Below are 19,420 nucleotides of genomic sequence, written 5' to 3' on the forward strand. Positions count from 1 at the left end.
CTTGTAAAGTAAAACTGGATTCTTAACCAGGCAGATTCCCAAGATGTTAGGTGGTTCCACCTAGATCTCTGAATGCATCTTTTTATGTGGAAATGGCCTACATTTTGATTTTATTATTATTATTTTTTTAAATCCTGCAGCCTCAGGAGGCAAAGAATGCAACCCTTGTGCTGCCATTTCATCATCTGCAGTAGGGGCAGCTGCAAGAGCACCCATGGCCCTTTGCTGGCTTTTGCCAACCTAAGGAAGGAGAAATGGGGAGATGTGAATTCACAGCAAAACCCTATGAGGTTATCAAGGAGACTAATACAGAGAGAGCACTATGTCCTTTGACTTGTTCTGTGAGTAATGAGTGGTATAGGTGACACACTGGCCTCTCACCAGTGTTAATGCTTCAAAAGGAAGGAGAGCCATGAAAGCACTCACTTGTGTGTTTATGTCATGTGTATAAAAATATTATGCTAAAGTTCAATGCTAGTGATGACGAGGGGCTGAGGGTCTCCTTTTATCCATAGCTAAAGGGATTACTACAGGGATTACCTTATGTATTATTAGTCTGCTGCTGTGCAGGAATAAAGAAATCCATCTGGGTGGACTACTTGGGCCATCGCTCTTTGATTTATGATTCATTCTTCGTTCAGTACAGGTGAGAATACAAATGCTTAATGTGCCCTTCTTTCATAGAGAAGCGGTTTGACTCTGTAAAGATCAAATTTAATGGGCATTGAAGGTTCTCAAACTTTCAGGCTCTATTCGAATGTATTTTCCCAAAGAATGGCTAATTCAAAATTTCATTTCCCCAGCCTTAGCACGGTTGAATAGCTTTTGCACGTTTGTGACATTCTGAAGTGGAATGGAATAATATATGAGTTAATTAGCTTGCTTTTCAATGATGGAACAAACAGAACTTCACCTGGCAAAAACAGAATGACATTTCAGTAGGACTTTTGCTTGGCTATTTGTTTAAAATATGTTTGCAGGATATGATTAATAAATAAGTACATGGACAATAGACAAGTTGCCTTTGTAATAAGGACTAATCCACATTAATGTGCTCTTTTACATTTCTAATTACATTGTTGCTTAACAGTTCTCTAAAGGAAATCTATCAGAATTTTGGTTTCAAAAACATGGTGTTTTATACTAATATTATTTTTGGTGAATGATATGCTTTAATGTAAAAACAACATGCTACATAATTACAATGCATACAGATTATCAAATTATTTTCTATTAATAAGTAAAAAAGCATTGAAGGAGAAGGTCTTCTGCCCTAGCTTCACTCTCCATTGCTGCAATGGTCAGCCACAGTGGAAAAGATTATGGTTTCAAGGACCTCTACACTGGCTTTAAAGCAGATTTAGTCTGCAGTAATCTAGGTTGTTGGATTGCAATTTTTAAGAGCTCCTTTTTTTAGAGGATTTTAGCTCATTTTTTAGAGGAGCTTCATGAGGTTTTGGAACTACAGTCTTCCAAATTCAGCCCATGTGACAAACATATCGAAGCTTCAAAGCTTATAAAGATTATATATATATATAAATATATATATTTAGCTTGCTCTGCACTGGTTGAGAACTTCTTTACATTCAGGAATCTCCCTCAGTACCTATTATTATTTTAGGCTTCTTTGTATTAATGGACTTTGAAAGGAATTTAAAAGAGTATCTCATTGCAATTTATCTGAATAAAATCACACTACAGTAGCTGGAAGAAAATATGTGAGGAATATTATTCATTGTGGGAGAATCTGCTGTTGAAGAAAAAAGAGTAATCCAAGTCCTTAAAAAAAAAAATAAATAAAATTTGTTACTTAATTTAAGAATTGTTTAACATTAAGTATCCAGTTTTCATATCATATCTTCAGAAACAGAGGTTTGTCCACATCTGTTTTTCTGATGTTTCCAGATCAAATGTTGCAGAATAGCTTCTGTGTTTTGTTGTTGTTTTTATGTTTACATGTAGTAATATCACATACACATTATATATCTTTTGGAGTAATTACCTACATATGACAAAAATATCAGGAAAAAAAATCCATAGTTTTATTATTGCTTTTTAAATTATATCTTCTATTGTGGATTTTTACAACTGTATTGATTAAAGAATTTCATTTTTAAGTAAATTATATGAATATTAAGTTACAAGGATAGCTTGTCTAGATGTCATTTACCCTTAGATGTCTGCAGCTTTCATAAAAACTTGAACTGGAACAAACTGAATGATTTTTCACAAGAAAACAACATAAAAAAAAATAAAGGTAAACAGGAAAATAGCATATGCTTGATTTATACTTGCTAGTGGCATAACATTTTAAAATAAATTGTTTAAAGACATTTACTTAGATTTCTTAAAGCTGATTGCACTGAAACCTAGAAAAAAATATTTTACTATTTTTATTTTTTTTTATTTTATTTTATTTTATTTTATTTTATTTTATTTTATTTTATATTTTATTTTATTTTATATTTTATTTTATTTTATTTTTCTGTTGCTTGTATTGACTGCCAGCAAACAAGAACTACAAAATAGCTTTATTTGCTTAGGAGATGATTTATTTAATTACTAAGTCACCCATCTCCAGTCTAAAAAATATTTGGTGAATTTGGTGAATTTGGTGCAAGCAAAGTACTTACCATATACATCATTTTCTTTCTACTTTAATGAAGGACCATGCATTTCCATGACCTCTGAATTACTGTAGCAGGCACGTTTAAACACTGCATTCACAGACTGTCAAGGGCATGTGATACTTCTCTGATGATTCTAAGTTCATTGTTTTCAATAGCTTATTAAAATGTAGGTAGCTGACAACACAGGGTATACGCAGTGTTTCCTTCTTCCCATCTTCTGCATTAAGCACATATTCAAGAATAAGGAAGCAGGAGGAAGAAGGGAAACTTCTACATTCCCCCCTCTACATTCCCCTGTAGCATAAAAAGCTAGAAACAAAATTAACTGAGATTATTCTCAGAGAGAAACTTTGAGTCAGCAACCAGTTATTATAACTTTTTTTTTTTTTTTTTTTTTTTTTTTTTTTCACCCCAATCACTCCTTTATCTGCTGGGAAAGAAAATTCCACTTTTATCTTTCTAATTTGACTTATTTCTTTCTACTATATGGCCAAATTTGACTGTGATGCCAACAGGCTGTTTTTCTTTTTCTTTTCATTTTTATCATGCATAGCCCATAGCTGTTGCAGCTATTTTTACCTTTGACATACGTCAAGGCAAGACACAATCTAAGAACTTGTAATGAACACCATAGAGAATTTTGGAGTTATTAATTTTGTTATGGACACAGAAAATAAACAAACGTGACCCCTTCTTCAGTCATACAATCTGTGTAGCCACATCTTGGTTGGAAGGCACTGTAATTGTTTATATAGTAAATTACATAATGTACTATATAGTTGATGAAGGTACATATAAGTATTGCGGACATGATGATTTCTTACATTTTCTGATAGTATCATTTTTAACATTACTTGATAAATCAGGTACCATTGGGAAATTGTGCTTTATTGCATGTTTATTATTAACTCATTCAATGTATATAACAACACACATTTGCATACTTCCCCCCACACTTGCATACATAACTGTTTTTCTAATTCTTGGCAAATCTTGGGCATTCCAGTGGAAATGACATTTAGATAAGAACCCTGCAGCATAATATATAAACACCATTAATGTAAGCTTTATTTTCTGCTTCCTTCAGGGTTAGTACATCACTGAAATTCTCCTCTCAATACTCTTTAGAAAATTTCTTATAAAGAAATGCAATTCTTTTTCTTTTTTCCTTTTCTTTTTCTTTCTTTTTCTTTTTCTTTTTCTTTTTCTTTTTCTTTTTCTTTTTCTTTTATTTTTTTTTCTATTTTCCTTTTCCACAGGAAAGAAAGTAACAGTCAAAGCCTGGGTTCTCTGTAGACTTCACAAGTCCCACATTCCTGTAAGGTCGTAGTTGTAGGTACACAAAAAATATATGACTGGCCCTTTAGACCTAGAAAAAATGAAAATATATTATGATCACCCATTATATTGTTCTTGTTAGGCCAAAAAAATCTCACAGTTAGGAAATGGGAATAGATACAAAGATAGAATATAAGACTGTTTTTATGGGTAGGCCAAAGAAAGGCTTATACAGGGAGAAAAAATGAACTGAATCCTATTCAAAACAACAACAACAAAAATCTGTGGAACAGAGAATATAAATGTGCTGTTTTAACATGCTGAAAGTAGGGTGCTGTGCATGAAACATTTGGTAAACTGCATTGAAACAGTATATTAAAAAAAGCAGGTACCGGTTTTAGACACATTCTGATTTTAATTTTATTCTTATTTGCATGTCACAACTCCATTGCAATCACACTATATATGAATAATATACTCCAAGTAAAATGTTTAAACTTGAGGCTTATGTTATAATATGACACGGTATAAAGAAAAACTACATCTAGATAGTACCTAATCAGAACAGTCAGGGTGCTAATTGAAGTCCAGTTGACAGAGCTCTCAGAGAATTTCAAAACATTTAATAGGAAAGAGAAGAATTATCAGGTGAGTCAGTCATCTCAAATTATTTCTCATTTACATTATTTTAGGATTTAGGACATGTTAATTAGTTTAGAATGAAAATTTCTGTCTCAAAGCTAGTTGTTACATACAGCCTCTGGCTGTATTGAAGTTCACAGTAAGTTTCTACCATAAGATGAGAAATTATTCTGTATCGAAAGTAGCCTCTTGACCTAGAGAAAGATCTCAACCACGTGTTTCTGGGATGGTTCACATGCATAATTCAGAGGTGATTAGTTGTATCAGTTTCCATACTCCCCAAGGAATAGGAAAGAAATAGTGAAATTAAGAGAGGAAATGTAATTAATGAGCAATGAAAGCTGTTAAAAAGGTAGTTCTGATTACAGCAAGCACCTGAGAAATCTATTAAGATCACAATTAACTTGCTTTTTCGTCTAATCTGGAAGAGTTGGACTTCTCATAATGGAACTCCTGAACAAGACATGGTTTTACAGATGGTTTTATTATAATAAATGTCAAGTTATGTCTCCAAACTCAAAAAAAAAAACAAACCAAACCAAACCAAAACAAAAAGCCAAAAAGACAAATGCCCTTTCCTCAGGTGTTTCTCTCAAATTCAATTCCTACTGAGTCTTTTCAGAGGCTTCCAATATCTGCTAGTATAAAAATGCCACTCAGCCATGTATACAGATGCCTGCTCGCCTCCTTGGCAGTGGTTTTCTTAGCAAGCAGGCTGAAGATAAATATCACCATAGCATTCCCTTAGGAAAATTGCATTAACACGCATTACAAGAGTTTAATGGAGGCTGTCTTGGATCGCAAGGTCTGCTTGCCTCCTTAGAGATCGTAAAGTACAAAAGTTTTATTCTTTCAAGGTACAGAAGAAATTACTACAAGTCATTTTGTATGCTTAATATTATCTACTCCATGATAATTTGCAGAAACACCTGACTTTACTTGCTAAATTCACCTACTACAATTACACTGTAAGATGGATTTTGTTAGTTTATCTGGAATGTGGAAAATGAAAGAAAAAATGGAGCAACTTATGACAGATTGAGACTTTGAATTTTACAATCTGCTCTATATTCCTTACATTTAAGATTGTCTTCAGAAAAAGAAAAAAAAAAGGAAAAAAAAAGTGATGGGTTGCCTTTCATTTTCTGAAGCATCTATTTAAGCCTTTATTTCCATCTGAGAGCTCCTCATCAATTTCAAATTGTTGGTCAGTGTTTTTTACATAGTAGAAAGACTGACAGAGGAACACTTATTGGCTCTATAACAACAGTATCTAGTTTTGCTTCACTGAGGCTAGAAAGGAGGGGAACTAACAAAACAAGTATCTATTTTCTCTTACAACATACTACACATAATTTGAATGAACTTTAGTATATTCTCCATTAAAATCTTTCCTTAATATGTTAAAATATATGATGACTTTAAAATGCACTGATGATATTTTCCTTTGATAATCAAATGTATCAACCAGTCTTTCTAATTATAGCCATTTATTTACTTTTCAGCGGTATTTTGTATGTTGTGAAAAGTATTCTTACCTGCACAGGGATAGTAGATTAGGGAATACAGAAAATGTTTCAACAAACCAAACAACAACAAACAAACAAAACATACAAACAAACAAAAACTTCCCCAGACTTTCCATTTGACATCTGCCTTAGTGTTGGAAAGGAAAGAAACATGTATCATAGATTTTTGGCTAATGCTACTACATGCATTACCACATGGCAATGCTACTACAAAATGCTACTATAACTACAGCTGTTATAAAACTCTGTGGAAACAATGTCTTGAAAATCACCATATCTCTGTGGCCAGAATCCAAGGATTTTGTATTCTCTCAAAATGTACTTATATGGTCCCAAAAGTTTCTTAGCTATTTAGTTTCATACTTTTAAAAAACCTTGAGTCTGAATGCTTTTCCATTTATATTGTAACAGTTGTTCTATTAAAAGATATTGCTTTTCCTTACAAACCTGGCTTCTTTTATTTCCTTTGTCTGCTTTGGTTGTTCTGCTACCAAGATTTTACAGATGAGTTAACCAGTTTAGTCTAAGAAGTGAATATTAAAAATTAAATATTTTTAGGGTGCCCTTGGGCCAAATTTGAGATATATACATGTATTTAGTACTTCTGTAAAGTAGGGCCAGGAGCTTAAAGAATTAAATATATATTGTTATGATCATTGAAATGGACAGCTATGGAAAATCTGCAGATAAATATTTCCCTTTCAGGTACCACGTGGCCACAGTTCAATATGTATTTGGTAAGTGAATGAATAGTAACTTCATTTGGTCTTGTTCCTAGAAGGAGTATGACAGTTTTGAATACTGTTCTACTATCTGCATACATTTTTGGCTCAGCAGCTGCTACAAATGTCAGGTTGTTGATGCACAATGTTAATTGGTAAGTACTGGTGAAGAATACAGAGAAAAAAAAAAAAGCTTGCATGAGCTGCCTAATAAAGCTTCATTTGCTTCTTGAAGTGAGGGGGATTAAATAAGCAATTGTAGTAATGAAGGTTTCAGATGTCTTGGAGAGAAATCATGACTTTTACTGTTTACAGTTTATCAAAAACCACTGAGTTTCTGACTGTGTCTGATTAGCTTTCTTTCCAACTGTTGCCTTGCCACAGGAGGCTTCCTATCATTCATTCCTTTTTTTTTTTTTTTTTTTTTTTTTCTATTTCCAATGCAGTATTGCAATCAAAACTTTGGTGCTTCTAGTTTTATGCTGATTTTGCACCAAGGATTTTACAGGAATTGTATCTGTGTGAAATAGCACTAGTGTACTAAGCACACTGTTTGCAAATCCTGAAATTATACTCCATGCACTTCATGACTAGAAGTAATGGGTTAGAAGTAATGGGTTAGATCCTTGACATAACCTGGAAAGCTTCAGAATTTTTTTATGTAATTTATCTCTTATAAAGCTTGAAATCAGTTCTTTTTAGTCTTTAAAAATTATAGACATCTAGGAGTTGGTGGGAAATTTCATCTCTTTTTCCTGGCAATCTTATGTTGTCTGTGTTTTTCCAGGGCAAGGCAAAAAAAACTTACAGTGTGAAGGACACACCAATAATATATATAGTTGAAATAATGTGTGTGAATTTTATCTTTCTGGTTTCATAAATATGAAATAGTGTTGTAAATGTAAAATGTGATTCCATTTTTTAATGTGTAGTTATCTGGGGAATGAGCCATGAAAAGAGTTTTTGTCCCATGGTTTGGAATACAGAAATGTAAAATGTTGTAAAATTATGATTATATTATTCATAACTAATTGCTTTTATATTTTCAGATGTTGTAAAGGGAAGGCATATTAAAAAGTCAAAGAGTGAATAGGAGCAGCACTGTTGATAGCTGGACTTTGATACTCTATTTTATATGGGAAATTTCTGTCAGTTTCAATACAGAAAAATAATGTATTTTAATAGATTGGAATATGCTTCCTCTGTCAGTTTCATATGAAATGAGACAAGGTTAAGTACATGAAATCCCTCCTGGGATTTATATTTATTATAGTTCTGTTTGATATAAGTTTGGAGTGGGTTGGCTGTTTAATATAAATATGTTTATTAAATTAATATACATTTCCATTCCTCTTAAAATAAACAGGTTTCATGAAGTCATTCTTTTTTTTTTTGTTTATAAATTGAAGAATAGTTTGAAAATGTTGAAGAGTTGTTATTTTACCATCTCAAATAAACTTCAAATATGCAAAAATATGTTGTTCTGAGTTATGAAGTCAGTTGTAATAAAAAATAATAAAAAATCATATTGTGATCCTGTTTCCCATTACTAGACATCCATTTTATAGCTGTTCATTCTCTAGTATTTTGTCCTTGTTGGGCTGTGCTTGCAGAGAAAAACAAGAGCTATTGGCATGGAAATCAGTTTTCTATTTAAGCAAGTGTTACCTGCTGGTCTTTAACAGTATGGAAGGGAATCTTATAAAATGTTATGAAAGAGGTATTGTTAATTCCAGTTGCCAGAAGACAATGTAAGAAGCTATCACCTCAGAGCAAGAGAGATTTTTCTTGAAATAAATCTGTTTATCAGAATGTTAGCTGAGCACATCATATATATAGGCATATAAACAAGGAGATGAATTATGATGTATAATGTATCTTAATAACAAACCAGTGAGCCTTATTTCATGGAAGGAAAAAAAATGCAATTTGATTCCTTCAAAAGAGAAGAAATCTCAATCAAACTCTATTGTGTGTGGCGACTGGTGACACTTAACAACAAAAGATTAGTGAGCCTGATGTAAACTGGCCATATGCTGCAAGACGTGCTCATTGCAAAGGCAGGGGTGGTTGTGGGGATAACGCTTCTCCTAAGGGACCTGACAGGGCTGAGCGCTTCTAGCATTACTAGTGTCCTATCCACAGCAGTACAGGACCTCAGCAACCTGTAGTTCAGGTGAATGTGCGTGGCAGGGTGTGCTTTTATTGATTTCTATGCAGATATTTACATAGGCATTGGAAAAATGGAGAAATATGATGCAGTGACAAAGTCAAGAAAAAAAGACTGAGTTAGCCTACAAGAAATCTGTATTTTCTGGACTCTGCTATCACTCTTTGATGATAGACACTCCTCACCATTAAGTTAACTGTATAATAACATTACAGTATAACCTATAATATTGATGGATCATAATTGTAATAATAATAATCAAATTGACTTTATACCCTGAAGTGACACAAGCTTATAGCAATGACAGATAATAATACTGTTAGATTCTCAACAAAATAAATAAATAAATAAATAAAAATAAAGCTCTGTTAAAGAGACTGGCACCTCCTTCAGGAGAGGCCAAAGCACTGCTTGTAGTGCATCTGTGGATCCAAAATGATAGCCTGAACCCTGTACCCTGGCTTATCACGGGGAAGCAGGGTGGCAGACCCAGAGGTTCTCCTGGAGTCTGGGAGCTGTGCATGTTGCTGGTGCCCCCACAAGCCAACCACCTGGTGGAAGCATTTACTTTCCAGCTCTCTGAAACCAGTGTTATGACCCCAGTGACTCTCAAGTGTCTCTCAAGGTCAGGATAACTGATCGTCATAGTCTGTTTTCCCAGCAAAGTGCTCCTGTTCCTGAAGGACGACAACTGTCCTTTGCCATTTTACTGTGACACACAAAGTGCCAATCAGATTTTTTGCTGCCAGGGGTTTAACATTTACTTTGAGTGTCATATGCTGAATGACTAATAATATTAATTAAAAGCAAACAAGGAAATTATCAATAGATGCTGGAAGTCTGATGCATGATGATGCTCTTGCTGAAAACAAGCTGAAATAAATGACATCTTAACATTTTCCATTGGAAGAGAAAAACGAGCATGTGATTATACATAGTGAGACTAAATTATTTTAAGTTTAAAATGGTTACCTGCAAGAATATTTATTCACATATGTGTATAATAATTATGTATTACATATAAATATCAATACAATATAGGAAATAAAATTAAAATAAATATTACTAAAAATCTTATATAAATATTCAGAAGACAAATCGTAAGATAGTTAACACTGGATGAAACTGAAACAATGGTGGCAAATACTAAGCTCAATGCATTAAATCACTAGATTTTAAATTCAGGCCTAAGTCCAGAAAACTTCACTGATATCTGGGAAAAAAAAAAAAAAAAGTGCAAGACTGTAGTCCAAAAATAAAAACAAAACAACAAAAAAAACAACAAACAAACAACAACAACAACAACAACACATTTCACCTCTGTCCTGATGCTAAATAAAACCTTAATAGATAAAGTTCATTTCTGCTGTTGGATGAGCTCAGAAACCTAATTATTGACATCAAGTTTGATACTTATGTCTCATGAACATCCACAGAACAGCAGTGCTGCTGCCCATCATTAGCACTGTAGAAAACTGTGCTAATCAATGAGATGTATACCTTCAGGCAGTGGTTGGGAAAAAGGAACATTCCTGAGTCCTCTAATTGAAAATGCTGTTATGAACAAGCTAATAAAAACTTCCTAGTGACAGGGGAATGGCAAAAATGGATGAAGATAGGAGAAACATGGATTCTGAGTCTTGTCACAGACTTTTTATTTCATGTGGTTTGAATTAAAATATTGACTTAGCTTTGTAAGAAAAGGAATTGTGCAGTCATCTATTTTCTGGAATACAAGAGAGAAAAATAAATCCTGATACTGTTCAGAAAGGTGTTCTAGCCCTGGAGACATCCCCCTAAATAAGGATGCCCTGCATGAAGAAAGTCCTTTCTCTGGGCACACAGGTTTTGTAGAGTCTCTGCTGAGAGTTCTGATGTGCACAGACACGAGTACGAGCACCCTGTGCTGGCAAATCATGGATGTCCTTTCCCATATGAAGGTTCTGGGAGCCATATTTTTCAGCTCAAGGGATACAGTGGGGGCAGAGAACTTTCAGCAGCTACCCAGCAGCATGCTTCTTGCAGAAAGGCTTTATTTAAAGCATGACAATGATACTTGTGTTTCCATGATCACTCATCAATCTATCATTTCTGCTGGGAGTCTATTAGGAGTGAGAATTTACCGCATGTGTAACAGACACTTCTGTGAAGGCTGAAGGCCCCAACCACAACCATCTAAACATTTTCAGTGTCCCATTGGCTGATCATTCAACAAGACTTTGGGCCAATTTGAATGTAAGTCAGTTTCAAACTGAGAAGCCAATGGAAACTACAAAAGTGTTTAGCTACATTTTAAATCTAGAAACAGGGAAAGCTGTACTGAAATAGTAAGAAGGCCTGAACTGATGTGAGATTTTGTAGGAAACATGAAATTTACTTTTCATAATATTTACCTTTGTGGGTGTTGGATTTTATTTATTTTTATTTATTTTTTGTCACTACCTCAGTGATGAATAATATGTTACTTATTAAAAAGAAAATCTCTGATGACTATTGAGAACTCTAGAATGAACAAATGTTTTTTATCAGAACTGATTTAGACCTGATAGATAAAAATAGAGCAAAAAACATCTTTAGTCAAAAACTCTTCCTTTAGCCAGGTGTGGGCATACAACCATAATATCTTACATGTAAGTTGCTAATAGAAAGCATAAAATTCTACAAACTGTTAATCTTGTTATTACCTTTAGGATATTTCATTGTTTCTCAAATCTAATCATACTTCACATTTATATTACATGTATAGGTAAGGAGCTAGAACACTTTTAAAGATATTAATTAAAGCTCATCCACCACACTCCTGGGAAGCAGAACTAGAATCATTAAAATCATCTGTCAGATAAGAAGAAACTAAGTAGAAGAGAAAGTAAGCAACATATCTAACATTACACAACTAATATCCTCGGTATCAATTCACTATTGTAGTTACTGGGTACCAGCTTTTTACATTTAAAACATGATAAAAGACCAAGAACGTGTACTGAAAAATCCAAACTACTGCTTAAATAAGAGTTACACACTGGAAGGCATTGTAGAGTACTATGTTACATCAGCATACTAGATATACATCCAGTGACACGGATCTGCCCTTCTAGCTGGAACAAAAGACAAAAATAAGCTGGAAAATGCAAAACAATGGGATTCAATAGGTGCATCATAACTTGAAATGTAAGGCACTGTCCACTTATGAAAATACTGAATTTAGCAATTAATGAGTAAAAATGGGTCACCTAATGCCTGCATTCTCAGTGTATTTTAAAGGACCATAAACTGCTTTCCATGTCTAAAGATGACTTGCAAATATTACAGAACCCCCCTGACACTGATAAACCCTGAGAGGAAACGATTGTGCAGACATTTTATAAAAGCTCAGTGGATTGAAGTTTTAAGTAGACATGATATTCATGACTTAAAAGGAGTTCCTCAAAACAAATTTTTTAATATCTCAATTTATTTGAAAATGACTCTACATGTTTGTTTATGTTTTTTGTTCAAAACTACCCTTTTAATAAACTAGGTCCTAATGCCTAGTTTAGGACCTAAAAAAATAAATAAATCAAGAATGCAATTTATCTGTATTTTGTTGTATGTGAACTTTTATCAGCTCTGATTGCCTTTCTGCTTTGATGTACTCATAAAGTCTTTCAACATTTCCATTGCCTTCCCTCCCACTTGGGAAAATATCCTAATCCTCAGAAACTGACCTTTGGTTTATTTTATGAAGACGAAAGCAGAGAATTTATTCAGGCTCAGAGCAATACTAACGTCATTAACTAACTTCCCAATTTCTGTATATCCCTCTGTGGCTTCACAGAATACTTGGTTGGCTTTTTCCTTGTGTATTTAAATGACATAAGACCAGATTATTGCTACTGAAGTATCTATTTTGTTATTTTATTTTATTATTTTATTGCATTTGTAACTTTACCTTTTGCTGACTTTTTTTTTTTTTTTTTAACAAAGCTCTTTTGTTTATTTGGAACTTTACTTTCCAGACTGGCATTAGCCATTTCCTTTCTTTTTCTCTTTGGCAACTGTGGAAAAGCTGTGGCTCCCAGATGTTAGCAGGATATTTGGCTACTTACATAAATTCCCCACAACTTCCTTTCTGGTAGTTGTAGAGAACAATATGTAGTGATTTAAGTGATTAGTGATTTACTCAGAGTTGACTTGAAACCTACCAACAAACCTCACACTGGCTGGCAAACAGCAATGATTATTTTGATGATGGCCCCTCTGCAAAGTGAGCTGACCTCAGCTACCCTACACAGGGTATGAACTAACCCCTGATTGCAGCCAATTTTTATCTCTTACAGTTTTAGTTTCTTGCTCACTATGACTGTCTGCTCCCAGTGGTTTTGTCCAAATTTATAGTTCCATAGTTTGTTCATGAGACTGTTTTGTGAAATGATGTCAAAGCTTTATCAAATCCAATTAGTGCTTTCCATATACATCCTCCAGCTTGCGAGTCAAACAGAACCTTGTATGTCTCCGAGCAGAATACCTCTGTAAGCAACACTTTTTTTCTTCCCAATATTTGCTTCATATAAATATTACATACAAAATAAAGGATATTAAGCAGATATTCCAGTAGTAAATCGTACTATGTTCTGTTATGACATTTAAAGAGTAATTCTTATTTTTATCTAAAATGTTGAGTTTATCACATTTTTTCTTGTTCTTTCTTTGATCCTAGTATGAATTATTAAGTCCCTTCCCCAACCATAGTACCTCTTTCTTTAAAGCCATATTGTTTATTCTCAACCTAATGATGGGTCTACTCTGAATAAAATTTCAAAACTGACATTTAGAGGCCTATGTAGTGTAGGGTTCTGAATTCAAGTGTAGAATTCAAGGACGTCTTTTCAAGGCGGGTTCCCAAATCCTCTGACCTGTTTTTGACCATATATATATGTCCAACATGGAAGTTCTCAGCACAGTCTGAATATGTAGTAGTATGAAAAAGTAGTCTAACCTGTACCATGAGAAATAAGTCAGCCAATATGCTCTGGAGACAAGGCATAATCATCAAAAATAAGTGTTCAGACTCTTCTCTGCTCACATCTTTAGACTATCTAGTAAACAGAGAAAAAGATTATGTTTCCCACAGCAGTTTTTTTTTTTTTTTTTCTACATTAACTTTTCTTAATGAGTCTGTAATGATTGTACAAAATTGCTGTCCTGTGGGTGGCTTCAAAGGTAATTTCTTTAAATCATTTTAATGGTTCAGAACAGATGTGCTTGCTAATCATCTTGCCAGCTAGGTGCTTCTGTGATATCTGTACATGACAGTACTTTTGACCATGGTCTACTCTCCATTTCCAATTAACTCTGTAGGAATTTTCTTACTTCAGTATGAGCAGGATTGGGGTCTGTTGTTTAAGTGGCTTGAGAGAGGTGTGAATACCTTTTCATTGGTAAAAATCAAATGTGGAATAAATACATATCCATTCCATCATTGGTATCAATATGTAGGGTTTTGTCTTAATTTTGTAAGATAAGACATTCTACGTTTTAAATGAAGGGTAGTGTTATTGCAAAGCAGAGATGATGTATGGCTATATGGGGCTTTGCCTTTAATGGTTTTAAACAGCAGAAAAAAAAATTAGAAATTTGGCATAATCAAAACAGTAAAACAAATGATTTTCAATGGACTTTCTACTATTCATTTTCTCCCATATGTTGTGATTCAGCAGCTCTATAATAAAGCCTAAAGACAGCTGCAATTCCTCCCAGACCTTTACAACATGGCAAGGTACATATAACAGGAGCTGGAGATACTACAGTGAGAAAAATAAGAAACTGAACACCACAATTGATTTTCTGATGGAAGAGAAAAAGAAAAATAAGTTTAAAGACTAAATGTCACTGCTACTTCCAAAAATTGTGAACAGAAATTTTAATTCTTTGGAGTAACTGTTACAGCTCTTTTTTTTCTAAATAGTCAAGGTTCTAAGATCAGAGTTTTGTGGGAGATTTATACTGTAGTTGCTGGTATGTCAGCAACTCAACGTCAACAACAAGTCAAAGGTCTGAAGTCCTCCCTGTAACAAAAGTAACATTTGCAGTTCAGTCCAGCTCAGACCACCTTTTCTCATGGTGTTGTGGCTGCGCATCACCATCCTGCTTTGGGGAAGAACAGTTCTGGAAAAGGTTGCCCTCCTGTATTCTGCTACACCAGCCTTTTCCCAGTACTTTTTAATCAACAGTCCTTTCAAAACAATAAATAAATGACAAACACTATCTTATTTAATTTATGTGATTTTATTCAAAAGAAAATAAGCAGACAGCTACAGTCATGTCTTCATCACTTCCTAATACCATAACAATGTTTTTAATTCAAACCAGCCACAGATATTCTAGCAGACTCAAAACAGAAAATGAATTAGACTTGAAAGTTTAAAATTCTTATGTGAACGTGATGTCAACCTTAAGTGTGTGGTATATGGATAGGTTGTGTTTGGTTACTGCTGCTGTTAACACTTCTACTAAAAAGGTGTACAATCCACAACAATACATTAATTAAAGCAATGGTGTCCAAAATTGTGTGTGTGTTCCCCAAGGTATATGCAAAACAATCCATTGGGGTACAAAAAGAATTTTTTTTTGTACTTATTTGAATAAATAAGTTCAACAATAACAACAACAAACATTTATTTCACCCTTATCTTATCCTTTTAAATTTATACTTTTGTGTAAATTTTATAATATTCACTGTGTATTAATATGGCAATATATGTGTATAATTTATAAACAAATTAATATACATGTATTGGGTGTGCATACTAAAATTTTTTTTACTGATAGACTTTTTTTTTTTTTTTTGAGAAGTCTGTATAAAGGACTGTTATGAATTCAGACCACAGGAAACTAAAGAATATTCAATTCTCTATCAATTCAACAAAGGAATTACAGTAATGCCAGGCCTGGCCTGGCCCTTGCCACAGGAAATATGCCTTTGTTATATTGTTAATTTGGTGCTTGTCTCTGTGGAAAGATTGAGAAAAGTGAATTGCACATGCATGTAAGAGATAGGTTACTTTTTGTTCAAAGATTTGTGTATTGGCACAACCATTATATCTTAAGCATTAGTTCTCCTCCATTGAAGAAAAGAATCAAATGAGAAAAGATCCTTAACTAACATAAATAGGTATAACCCAGCATAGGGCAGAGGAAGTGTTAAGAAAGGATGATGTAAGGAAAAAGGTTGAATTGATTTGTTACTCAGTACTTTGAAGTAGTTTTAAATCAATTTCCATATGCAATACACGGGGAATATTTGATGGGTTACATCTCCTTGTTTGAAGGAGTCTGATTTTTTTCTCTACTGCCCCACCTGCACTTACTATCCATTTTCAGATTCTTTTACTACTGTCTCAACAACTGTAAAGAAGCACTACTAGAGCTGCAGGTGCTGACCTTGACAATTACACCAAAATACACAAGAAAAGAATTGTTAAGATTAGGAGCCTTGTTTGATCTCAGGCTTCGATGATTTAAAGGTGACAGATAATCTCACTCCTGTCAGAAGAAGAGTCTGGGGGTTTCCAAAAGGACACAGACACCCAGATTTGTCATTCACATGAGCTTAGGCTGTATTACACAGCTTTTTTGACCAGGATCTCTTTGCTAAGTCCTTTAGAGATCTTACTAAAACTTCAGAAACATAATGTCCTCTTTAAATCATTGACATCGGAAAACTGAAGGACAAACATTAAACTGTGACATCTACCTGCTTGTTGCTTGCTTTAGTTTTATTTTCTTTCAAGAGACAGGAAAAAACATTCCTTGGAACATTATTATTCTAGTTTTTCTGTTTGGTAAAGGAGCTTCAAAAGTGGAAAACATTTTAGTGAACTTAAACTCTACATTTCTGCTTTGTGTCAGGGATCCTTGCTGACAGATTGTGCATCTACCCCACAATGCATGATCGTATCTTTCATCAATTAGTTTGAAAAAGGATATCACCCACAAACTAAACAACTCTTCAGGAGAAGGAAAAAAAATCTGAAAAAACAGTAGCTCTGGACTCAGCATTGTGATGCTAAGAGACAGAACTCTTGTGATGACCTTAAGACAAGGAAAGGTGTTTAATGAATTCAGATGTATGCGTAGGAGGGGATTAATTGTAAATTCAGCGTTTGGCTTTAACTAAAGAACTAGGATTTGAAGATAGTTTTTGTCAGAACTTCATACAAAAGAATTCCTATCAGAGGTTTATATTAATAGTGGATGAATTAGTTTGATTTAAATCCTCAGCCTGGAAATGTCACTGAAAAAAAAAAAAAAGAAAAAAAAAAGATTAATCCAACACCATGATGTAGTGCTATCAATCTGAAGGATTGAGGACACAATAAATCATTAATGCTGAGGATCACAAAATCTGTTGGTTTCTCTGAAAAAGAAATAAGGTAAATGTAAAGAAGCAGGAAAGAGAAGAAGGGAGAAAGGAGTTTTTGTAAGAAATCAGAGATAGAAAGAGGAAAAGAGGAAAACAAAAATATCACAAGGAAAATAAAAGTGAACATGAGTAAAAATAAATAAATAAATAAATAAATAAATAAATAAAGTACAAAAGAGATAAAGTGCCTAGAATAAGGGGAAAATAATGAAGGAAGTAGTATATGCCAGAAATATATATAACTCCATAGAAAGCAAAAGGCATCAGATAATATGAGCAGCCAGATGAGGCGCAAAAGCCACATACCTAACCAAGTATTTGCAACAGAATGTCAGTAGAGGAGTTGGGGTTTAACCATGACTGGATGGCAGATAGTTGAGGCAGTGGTGCTCCGCACAGCCTGGTTCAATGGAAAATGTCCTGGAGTGTGCCTTGCTGAAAGGAAGAGCTGAGTGTCATGGTGAAGGTTTGGGGAAGTCCCTGAGCTGCCTGCTCAGGGATTTCAGACACCCAGTTGGCATGAGTACTGAAGACTTGAAGATTTGCATTTCAGTAGGAAGACTGTGGTTAAGAATGAGTCTTGTGACTCTTCCACCTTCGGGTTCAATTATCTCAACATTTGGGTTCAATTATCTCAATGTTTCGTATGAGACACCACACCAGATACTCACTAGACACCTTCTGCTACTGCAGAGCACAGCTCCCCACACCTGAGCTGCATTTCCAGACTGGGAAAAAAGGTCTTCATGAGAATACCGGTCAGACTACATTTGCTCCTTTCCCTCCCTTGGCAGAGTAGAAGACATTTAGGAAGATGAAGCAGATAGCAGCTTTACACAGCAAACTCTGTTTTGAAAGGCAAGGATTTCTGAGGATAAAATAGACACTTAAAAAAAAAAAAAAGTTATTTTCCATGTCTTTTCATGATGTCTGTGAAGCCTACATGTATCCTTCTGTACAGTAAGCTGCAGGACAGAATGGGTCTTGCTTTGAGCTACAATATCTGTGTTTATTGCAACCTGACTGAGGTTGTCAATTGACTTTGCACCCCAATCTGCTTACTTCTGCTGGGGGTGCTGGTGAAGACAAAGTACAGCACGGGTTTTTCTGTGGTTCTAAGGTGGAAAAGACATGCTGAAATTATTATATTAGACTTATCATGCTGATATAGTGACGTGTAATGTCCAGAACAGGGACAGAACTGTGCTAAACCCCTGCAGCTATATACAGATGAGAATATAAGTCACACATAATGTGACAAATTAGATAACAGTCATGTCTCCTTTCAACAGAGAATTAAACTGACTCATGGTATTCACTTATTTCCTTGGGAGCACTCCTAGAACTCAATCTCAATCCTAGAACTCAATTATTTCTGCATTTTATATAGTCTGTGTTGGAAGCCTTATTTCTATTCCAATATCATATTAAAGCTATTCCACACTACTTATGGTCTACTTTCAGCTTTAGGATGATACCACTTTTATCATTCTGGGAAAGGCTGGCTACATAATTATAAATGATTGAAGGGCAAACAAAAAAATGGTTCGGAAAAGACTTCTTTGAGGTAAATTTTGTCCCCCAAAACAGCTTCTATCTCTACCTTACAGTTACCTTCATGAATCACAAGGCAATCTAGTTAGAAAATGTTGTATAGTTATATATTTCCCAAAGATGGATGTGAAAATAGATGCAATATTATTAAAAGTCAACCGAAAACAGCAAAATCTTGAAAATCACAACCACACTTGACTTAACAGTTTGAGTGTTATTTTAGTCACCCTAAAGCTTCTTATTTCCATGGTGCAAAATAGATGTATTGACAGTTGCAAAGGAATGAACTTTAAAAATACGTAAAGGCAGCAGAGGTCAACCTAAGTCTGAATAAATGTTGAAGTGCCAGAGGCTCATGAGGAAGTGCAAGGAATTTAGGCACTGCTGCTGTCCCTGAGACCAAAAGCAGGAATTAACAAGACTCCAAATTTGGTGCCTTGAATTCAGACCAATGGGATTCCAAGCTCTGGCTTGTCCCAGGAAAGCAAGAAAAC

This window comes from Anas platyrhynchos, chromosome 3 (assembly GCF_047663525.1).
Source record: "Anas platyrhynchos isolate ZD024472 breed Pekin duck chromosome 3, IASCAAS_PekinDuck_T2T, whole genome shotgun sequence".
NCBI lineage: Eukaryota > Metazoa > Chordata > Aves > Anseriformes > Anatidae > Anas > Anas platyrhynchos.